Here is a 10,782-nt window from a genome sequence, read left to right as displayed (position 1 = left end):
TATATATATACATATATATAGAAAGAGAAATATATATGCTATATATAAATATATAGAGGAGAACAACAAATTTAATATATGTAATATATATTAATATAGAATATGGGCAGTACATAATATTTTGCAATTTAAATCTTTAACTGTTACCCTAATATGTGTGTGTGTGTATACACTCTTTCATAATTCACTTTAATTCACTTTTTGCTCTCAATATTATATTATAAGATTTATTCATGCTAATACTCATGGCTATTATTAATCATTTCCAGTTAATTCACTACAGTATTATAGTATGTGAATATTCTACACTTTTATTATTGATTCTTGTATTATTAAACATTTTTAACTTTACCTTTTTGCTACAAAGACACTGCTGCTATGAATATTCTTTAGTTCATTCTTTCATCCCATGTATAACATTTTTTGTAGAGTACACACATATAAAGGTGGAAATGCTGTCTTAGAATATGTACAATTTTTACACTTTTACACAATAAGAAATGTTTCTCCAAAATAGACAATTTAGTTTGCACTTCTGATAGCTGTGATGAAGACTTCCTATTGTACCACATCTTCACCAAAACCTTATACTTAGAATTTTCAGATTTTAATATTTGTGTTAATATCCTAGTGTGAATGATTCTTCTTTGTGTATGTTTTTAAATATGTTTATTGTGGCCCAACTCAGCATTTTCACTTGGGTTTACTGACCATTCAAATTTTCTTTTGTGAGCGTTATTTGCCTATATTTTATATTGTCTTATTCTTGATTTTTAAAATATTCTATTTTCCAGTCATTTGTTTTTTTGTGTTTCAAATATCTTAGATAATAACTATGCCTGTATTATGTTTTAGTGATATAATATGTCTACTCTTACATTTTTATATAATCATAATTATTAGTGTTTTAATAATTTATTTTAAAAAATTATTTAGAACCTTCTGAAATTGAGTTGAAGTCCTTCAGCTAAGGATATGAAGAAGAAGCCACATCAAGACTGATATGAGGGGTGAAAACACAAGTTGGTCCAATACCCAGGGATGGTGGAGAAAAACAGGGAGGTATATCCTGGCTGTGGAGAATTTCCTGAGGAGTGAGGGATTCCTGCCTCATATCAGGCCTGCCAGACCAGGGCTCCAGTGCCAGGAAGAGACGTCTCCATAATTTCTGGCTGTGAAAACCAGCATGAATTGTGGCTGAGTGAGACCTAAGTGTTCCTTTTAAAGAGCTCTCAAATGGACTTACTTAAAGCTACTTGTTCTGAGCTCCAGCATTTAAACAACAACTTACAAAATACCAGGGATTCATGAGGAGGAAATGAGTTGTCTGGCATCAGGATGAGATCTGAAGGGGCAGATTTTTCCTAGATAAAAGTGATGGAAGAAGCCATTGTTTCTTTTCTGAGCCCTCACATAAAAGAGTCAGCAGGCAGATTCCACATCTGAGTCTTCACCAACCTGGCTATCACTGTTCTCTGAGACCCTGTCATACCCAACTTGCAGGCCCAACCCAAACTGTTTCCAGTGCTTTTCCTAGAATGGTTTCTTTTGGCTTATGCTTTAGACTTTCCTAAAATTTCTCAGAAAATCAGCTTCTGGCCTCAGGATGCCCCATGCCTCTTGCTAAGTGGCCCTAAGGCCACTTAGGCTGGTCCTAAGCAGCATCTTGCCTTATATCACAGCTTGGCATCTCCTGGGCACCTCCAATCCCAGCACATGTATCAGGCGTCTACAGATCCCTTTGTAGCTATGTCAGGAAGAACTGGGTAGAGCACAGGTGGTGGCTGACCTTGGACTGCACCTTCCTGGAGGCCTTAGAGATAATACACTAAAAAGATAGTTTCAGATCTTGTTGAAGCACTACGCAACAACCTCCATAGGTAACACACTCATTAGGTAGACTCAGCAGGCACCAGAGTCCCTCTGAAGTAAGTCATGTTCCATAGGATGGGACCCTGCAAAGATTCCCCATGGGGGTGGCACCCAATCCTTGCAATCCTTAACACTGTTCATAAACCATTTCCAATGACATGTCAACAGCAATTAAGTCTCAACTACAATAGGAGAGTGTACACAGCCACACGTGGGATGCCCAGTTTGGTTGCTGTGCCACTGGATCCTACAGGACACTTGCTACATTAGGTCACTCTACCAAGCCCAGGAGATATAGCAGCTCTATCCAATATATAGTAACAAATACAAGGAGGCTGACAAAATGAGGAGACAAAAAAACATGTCCCAAGTGAAAGAGCAGAACAAAACTCCAGAAAAACAACTAAACAAATGGAGTTGAGCAATCTACTAGATGCTGAGTTCAAAACACTGGTTAAAAAGATGCTCAATGTACTTAGGGGAAGAGTAGATGAACTTAGTGAGAACTTCAATGAAGTAATAGAAAACATAAAACTGGAATTAGAAATTATAAAAAAGAGCCAGTTAGAAATGAAGAATATATTATAGGGAATCAACAGTAGAACAGATCAGGCAGAGGGTCAAATCAGAGATTTGGAAGATAAGAAAGCAGAAAACACACAATAAAAACAGCAAAAAGAAAAACTAACCCAAACAAAATGAAGGTAGTGTAAGTAGCCTATAGGATAACTTCAAGTGTACCACTTTCATATCAAGGGGACACCAGAAGGAGAAGAGATAAAGTAATGAATTGAAAATCTATGTAAAAAAATAAAGAAAGAAAATTTCCTTGATCTGGTGGAGGAAATAGAATTACAAGTCCATGAAGTGGAGAGTCGTGAACAATATGAACCCAAAGAGACCCACACCAAGATGCATCACATAAGTAAAATGCAAAAAGAAAAAGAGAGAATAGTAAAAGCAGCAAGAGGAAAGTTAGTCACCTACAAGGGAGGTCCCATATGACTGTTAGCCGATTTCTCAACAGAAATTTTGCAGACTGCAAGTGATTGGCAAGAAATATCCAAAGCGATGAAAAGCAAGGAACTTCAATCAAGATTACTCTACCCAGCATAGGTATCATTTAGAATGGAAAGACAGAAAAAATTTTCTAGACAAGAAGTTGCTAACAGAATTTAGCACCCCTCCAAACCAGTATTACATGAAATGTTAAAGGGTCTTCTTTATTAATAAGAAGAAAAGATAAAAAATGTGAATAATAAATGGCAATAAATACATATTTAGAAACAATTCAATAAAAATAAATAAATGAATGATCAGAAGAGAAACAGACTTATAAGTAAGAGAACATTTGATGGTTGTCAGATGGGAAGAGGTTGAGAAGATGGGTAAGAAAGGTGAAGGGATTAAGAAGTACAATTTGTAGTTAAAGAATAGTCACTGGATATAAAATACAGCATAAGAAATATGGTCAATAATGTTGTAATGACTATGTATGGTATCAGATGGGTATAAAATTTATGGGAATGATCACTTAGTAAGTTATATAATGTCTAATTATTGGGTTGTTCATTTTGAACTAATATTGTATGCTAACTACAATTGAAAACCAAAAAAAATATTTAAAGTCAAAAAGTAATTTAGATTTTTAATATTTTGCTTAATAAATGTTTAGTTTATGCTAAAGTGAAATAAAACACACTGTAACTTTGAATGTATAACATGATGCTACTTATCTTGAAAATATGCATGGAAAAAGTCTGAAGTAAAAATCTGATTTAAATGTTAACAGTGCTGCTATAGACTGTGCTCCCCCAGAATTCTTATGTGTATGAGGGTAGAGCCCTCAAGAATGGATTAGTGTCCTTATATAGAACCCCAGAAAACTCCCTTGCCTATCCCAATATTTGAGGACACAAAGAGAAGACAGCTATCTATGAGCCAGGATTCAGTCTTTTACCAGACACCAAGTTTTCTGGTTCTTCTATCTTGAACTTCCCAATCTTCAGAACTTTTAAAGAAACCATTCCTTGTTTATAAGCCACACAATCTATGGTGTTTTGGTGTAATGACCTCAACACACTAAGACAAGATAGTTTTTTCATCCTTCTTGTTCTGATCCTCACCAAAATTCTGTTACTTAATAAATATTCTACCCACTATTTCATAAATAATAATAAAAGTTTAAGAGACTGTCAGTTGGTGTAGAGGTTCAAACACATGCACACTCACATGGACTCAAGACAACAATCTAATTGTCAAGATGGAATCCACTGGGAAGTAAATAAAATTCATGGAGCGTGATTTCCTCTTCACTTGGAATCCTGTGGGGATCATACTTATTGAAGATCCTCTGCTGATTAAAATGGCATTTTTTTTTGAATCGGTATGCAAAACACACCCTATGGCCTTCATCCAGATTCTTCAAGTGTTTTGATAAACAATGTTCTCTGATTGAGTGTGTTTTGAAAAGCAAAGCTAACTGGGGGATGAGAGCAGAATGAAGAAGGCTAACCTGGAAAGAAGGGGACAATTTTCAAACAGCAGGAAGCCTCCATATAAATGTGTGTGTCGCCAAGGCACACACTTTGACAGCTGGTTGCTGAGGTCTTTCTTCCTGATTAGGTCACCTCCCTTAATGATCATAATTTTTAGTGTCACATTGCAGAAACAACAATAAAGCAGTGATAACAACAAAGACTTTGGGGCATTGACATCACTTTCATATCCACAAGTTGTATGGTTTTATAAATTCCCTCCAGTTTGTAAATGTGCAAAGGCAGACTACTGGCTTTCTTTTCAAACTGGAGCTTTTATCTAACAAATAATGCTATCAAAATCAGACAGTGGTAGGAGTTCCTTTTTCCCTCTCCTAGAAAAGAATAAAGACTTTCATCTTTATTCTCCAATTGATTAAGTTTGAAGTGTTTGTCTCAGAGAGATTAAGACAGGATATAGTTTGTTTTTAAGGATGCTCTGTTGGTGCATTGTGGAGTGTGAAAATTTTCTAATGAGTCTAGACAGGTAAGTAGTTCATTTCAATAATTGAAAGGCTGTCCCTCCTGAAATTCTGCATTTATCTCAGTTTTTCAGTTTGGAATAAAATATGGGAATAAAAACTGGGGAACCACATGGTTTCCTTAACATTCCTGTAAGTTCTAACATTCCAAATGCTTTTCCTCCTTACCCTGCTGTCCTCACCACCCATATATATCCCCTGTGGGTTATTCTCCATATTTAACTGTATATAGAGAGCATCTTTCCAGTCTCTCCTTGATGCCTATGGGAACCACATACTTAGGTCATTTCTTCTATGGGGAAATGGACAGATATATAGGAAATCACAAACTTGGGGATGTTAAGAAATGTTCCAGACATACTCTTTGATTAACAGTCCTTGACTCCCTTCTGGGATGGTAATGAGACACCATATTGTTTTTATAGCTCCAAGAAGATCAATTTTTCCCCATTGTAAACAGAAGAGGCAATCCATGGGAGTAAAATGAATGCTTGTTTTTTCTCATTTGGGCAGTTTACATGTCTGGGGATTTGTGCTGAATAATATTCACTTCCTTATGGCTCTATACCTCATTGAAAAAATACCTTTGAACATTTCTTACCTGTCCAGAGAGTAAAGGAGAAAGTAGATTTTTTGTGTCCCATCTGTTACCTAAATGCTTTATCTGGGGAGATATGCATTATTGGTATCTTGGGAAATTCTTCAATGCTCTTATTTAGCACACAATAGAATTTGTAACAACAAATAGGTACTTCCCTAAACTCTGTCTCCTACATACACACAAAAATTCTGTATGAATGTGGACTTAACCATAATGTATTATAAAATGAAAAAATATCTACAGACATTGTATGAACATGGTGATCATAGATGTCTATACCTCACAACTTTTAACATACTTTTTGTTTTAAATATTTAAAGTATATGGAAACAGAACTTCTGGCTTTATTAACTTAATGTAAATATTTCAGATAACATTTTTGTCTGTCATAAATTTACTACTCATTATCTCTGATGGGATCCATAATTTATGATAATATTAAATTAAGTATCAGTTTCAATTGAACTATTGAATTATGAAATTAAAAATTAATCCAGTGATATGCAGGTAGCAGTGCATTCATCCTACTGACTCATGAGAGCTTTCTGTTACTCCTCAAATATCTACTCAGATTGTATGGTGTCAGTCCAAAAGTAAAAATGAGTAAGCACAAAAGTTATGATTATTCTTTTAACATTGATTTTTATGCATTCAGAACATACTCAACTTAAATTGGGTCTTATATAATTTAATGTTCAAGTTACAAGTGAAAAAACAGTGATCAAACTCCTATTTCTGTATTTCTAGTCACCAGAACTATAAATCTGGAAACTTATGATAGCACCAGCTCTGTCACTAATGTGTTGGCCAAGTATTAGAAATTCTTCAGCCTTTTATTACTTTTATATCTGAAATACCAAATATGGAAGCCAGGTAGGTAATTTCTAAATTAATTATGGTCCTAATATTCTGTGACTGCATCTGTAGATATTCTAGTAAGGTTGCTTGCCTTCTTAATTTAGAGGTACAGATTCAAATTAAGAGCTTTGACCCCCTAGCAGGGCTACTTCTGCAATTCAATTGGGGGATCCTACACTGTAAAGGGAGAATGGTTACTATATGAACTCCCAGATTAAAAAATAATATTCTAACTTCTTCATTTACATAGCATATGACACAAATTTTAAGTACCTAAATATAATTCTAGTTTCCTCTCCAGAGTTGATGAGTAAGCAGTAGTTCTGTGGAACATTAAAAGTACAATATCAATTTCTGGCTAAGTAATTGTATGCTGTAGATACAATAATTGCTGCAGTTTTTCAGAGTGCATTGAATAACTGGTGATCAGTGATTTGGTAAGCATATTCAGTCAGTGGTCACGACATTCTGGAATGATCATTAGGTAATACACACCCAAGGTGAATATCCATTTCATGGGAACATGTGGAGACATGCATGTTTGAACCATATGATGACACACATAAAACCACTTACATGGTCCTCTGAGTTCCAAAACTAATTTAACTCTGGGTTCAATACAGATTTAATAACAGAAAATCTAGGAAGATCCAGAAAAACCAGTAAACTGACAATTTACAATCAATTTACAATCCAGTAAATTTATAGAAAGAGTGCCTAGAACTCTTAAAGTGGTTTGATACCCCTAAAATATTGTATTACCATTAAACTAATAAAATAAATGACTCAGGTGTAGAGGGGTATAAGGTGAATATTCATGCATTTCTATGTTAGGGAAAGCAGATTCATATGTTCATACTTCAAAGATTTTTCAGGAAGGGCATACAGTTTAATTCCTGGAGTACCAGGCAGAATCTAGTATTCCTGTAGGTGATACTTTTGACAATTATTTTGAACAAACCCTTTGTGATGAGCAAAATGAGGCAGAGTATTAAATGGCTTCATCCTTTATACACAAAGCATGATCTGCTGATGAACGTCCTGAGAATTGGTTGTAAATGAAGAATCTCAAGCATACCTTCCTCCAGAATCACTAAGTCAGAAAATGCTTTTAATAAGACAGATACACAGTTTAAAGTTTGCAAAGCACTTGTTTGAAACCCTGTTAACTTTAAAAATCTTGTTCTCCCCAAATTGGGTGAAAACAGCTAATTAATGTCCACTTTTTCTCCAAGTCATAACAAATATTTTTAGCATGGAGGATGCCTTTTCCAGTGGAGGCATTTTTTCATCTAGTTTCCCCTTGAAGGTCAGAGGCCAGCAAACCAGGTAATGTTTCCGGCAGGAGTTGCTGCTTCACTGTCTTACCTGGCCTGTTTCCTACTCTGAGGTTTGCATTTGGAAGTTTCCTAAGGGAGAGGGACAAACTTCACTGTAAGCACTTTTATGTCAAAGCTCAGTCTCCAGGCAGACTTCATCACTGAAAATCACTGAAAATTCATCACTGAAATTTTTGAAATTTTAAGGAGATAAAAAATAGTTGTTTTCCATGAAGGGGACCACTTGGGATCTCTTTTTGATCTTTTGTTTCTTAAGAAGAAAGGTCCTTTACTTCTTATAAACCTGTGTGACTCAATCACAGAAGCTTCTCTTTCCCTGGTCAGAAGGCCTTTTTATTGCTGGACTTAACACAGACTATTTCCCTTTTGTAATACCGACTAAACCAGCTTTGTTTTTGTTTTTGAGTCTCAGAGAACCATGACTCTTTTTATAGCACTCATCTAAATGTATAATATACTCTAATTTGTGACATTGATTATTACTATCTTGACACCAGCAAACAGCAAGTACATTTTATGTCTGTGGATTCCATCTGCTTAACACAATGACTGACCCATAGTAAACATTTAACAATATTTGTGGATTAAATGAACAAAAGGATTATGAAACCCAAAAAGGTTAAGTAATTGCTCAAAATGTTACACAGTCATGAGATGTTTCCAATGATAGATTTTGTGCTTTTTCTTCTACACCAATGTTTTCTATGACTGGCTGCATCCCAAGCCAATTACATCAGAATCTCTGGATATAGACACTTGCATTGGTATTGTTAGGTCCTCCAAATATTCTCATGTGAAGCTGTGGTTGAGAGCTACACTCTATACTTTGCTGTCTCTTCTAATATAATGACACAAAATATTCTAGTATAATAAGCAAGAACAAGTTCATATTGAGGAAGTCAATATAAACTTGTCAGTTGGTAGAAAAACAAACAGAATGAAAAATGTTCAGCCTAAAGTAATGAAATCTCAAAAGGAACTTGCTATCTGTCTTTAATTATTTGGAGGGTTTCTTAATTCTGGGATTGGATTCATTCTATGTATTCATGTAGTCTCAGGAGGCAGAACCCAGCCATATGTATGCAAATTTCATGAAGGCAGTTTGGAGTTCAATATGAGGAAAAAACCTCTTAGAACTTTAACTGTGAAAATATTTTGGACCTACTTTGGAGGTGACGAGGGATTTAGGTCAAGCTTGGTGGAGGGATTGGTGAAGTCCAAATGCTGAATTAGGTTAGTGAGAATATGGCTGCATGGGATTCTCTGATTCTATCTCAGAATAGCCATATGTTTTATTAAAATATTTGTTAAGTAATAGTAACACTAAAGTAATGATAATGAATATTTGTTGAATGTTTATTGTAGGCTAAGCACTATCTTACACAATGTATATCACAGCATTACCTCTGATTAGCCTCACAACGACTTGATGATGCTGGTGTTATTATTAGCCCTATTTTAAGGAGGAATAAAACAGAGAGATTAGTAAACATGCAGAAGGTAATTAGCCATAAACTATAGGAATAAGGATTCAAACTCATGCAATCTAACCTTGAAGACTGAATTCTAGGTAATTTGGTTACAATCATCCACAAAACTTATTGATATTTATCAAACCATTGAATACTAACGTTACTTTCTTAGGCATACCTACTTTCAGATACACGAACAAAGTCATTAGGGAAGAAAAGATTAAATTAAATGATTCACTTAAAACTTGAGAGATTGCAACCATATATTTGATTCAGCAAAGGAATCTGTTTAGATGGCTTAAGATGTTGACAATATATGTTTTATATTTCCATTGAGTGATTAATTGACCAACTGAAGTGCAGTTTCTCAAAATCTGAATTCAGAAGTTTCACAAAGAAAGTTTTTATAGTCTTCTAGATAACATTGCCAAAAATTTTTAAGGACAAGAAAATACTTTGTTTTTCTTCATCTTCTTAGATTTTCTGTTATTAGATCTGTATTAAACCCAGAGTTAAATAAGTTTTGGAACTCAGAGGCTAATGTGGGTGGTTTTGTGTGTCATCATATGGTTCAGACATCTATGTCTCTGCACATTCTCATGAAATGGATATTCACCTTGGGTGTGCATTACCTAGTGATCATTCCAGAAGCTATATCCTTTGAAGATAAATAGTAATCCTAAATACTAAATACTTAAGTATAGATAAATAATCCTAAATAAGCTAAATATTTTTTTCAGGTTGGAAAATAAAAGATATCTTCCAGAATAACTTTTTGAACATCTGTGGTTTATTCTTAGAAACTCAGTTCACTTCCCTCCGAAGTGGAGAAAATTATACCAACTTCAAGAAATTCAATGAGGAAAAATGAAATAATTATCTAAAATACTTGGCACATTTCCTGGTTTGCAGGGTAAGTTAAGCAAGTTTTAATTGCCTTTCTTTTCCTTTCTTTTATTCTTTGTTCTATCATCTTTAAAATGGGGCCAATAAATCTCCATGACTTATTACATAGTTTAGTTGTGAAGATAAAAAATGAATTTATATATGTTTAATAGCTATGGAGACTGTAATTTGCTGTTTACAATGATAACTATTAGTCATTCTCTTTTTATTATTTAGTTGTCTATCATTGTTGAAGAGCTCTTGCATTTTGAGTCTCCAGGGGGAAAAAAGTCTACTTTGTTTACAACACTGCAGAGATATTCTGAGGGGAAAAAAAAACTTTATAAAGTTAGATATGCACCTAAGCATTCCTGGGAGGGGGAACTGGAAATGCTAAAAGCATATTGCTGTATTCTGCTTAGATTTGTTCTAATTTTCCTGCACAGTTTCAGTATTAGTGAGCAAAGGAAGTCACTCTTAGAGTCAAAGGAAGTCTCTTTTCTCCTCTGTTAAGTCCTACTTGGGATTAAATTCTCACTGCTGTTGTCCACAGAGGGTAAATATTTTCACTAATACCAGGAAAGTTGAACCATGTCTCCTCTTATTCAGGCTTATTAAGTCTATGCTCTTTCAATTATCTTTTCCTCATAAATATAAGTTCATCTCCATGTGTGCATTACTTTAGTTCAATTAGAAAATTTTACTACAATAATGAACTGCTTGTGTTTGTGTTTT

Source organism: Phyllostomus discolor, chromosome 3, assembly GCF_004126475.2.
Source record: "Phyllostomus discolor isolate MPI-MPIP mPhyDis1 chromosome 3, mPhyDis1.pri.v3, whole genome shotgun sequence".
Taxonomy (NCBI): Eukaryota; Metazoa; Chordata; class Mammalia; order Chiroptera; family Phyllostomidae; genus Phyllostomus; species Phyllostomus discolor.
The sequence above is the reverse complement of the archived record's forward strand: the minus strand, read 5'-3'. Positions refer to the sequence as shown.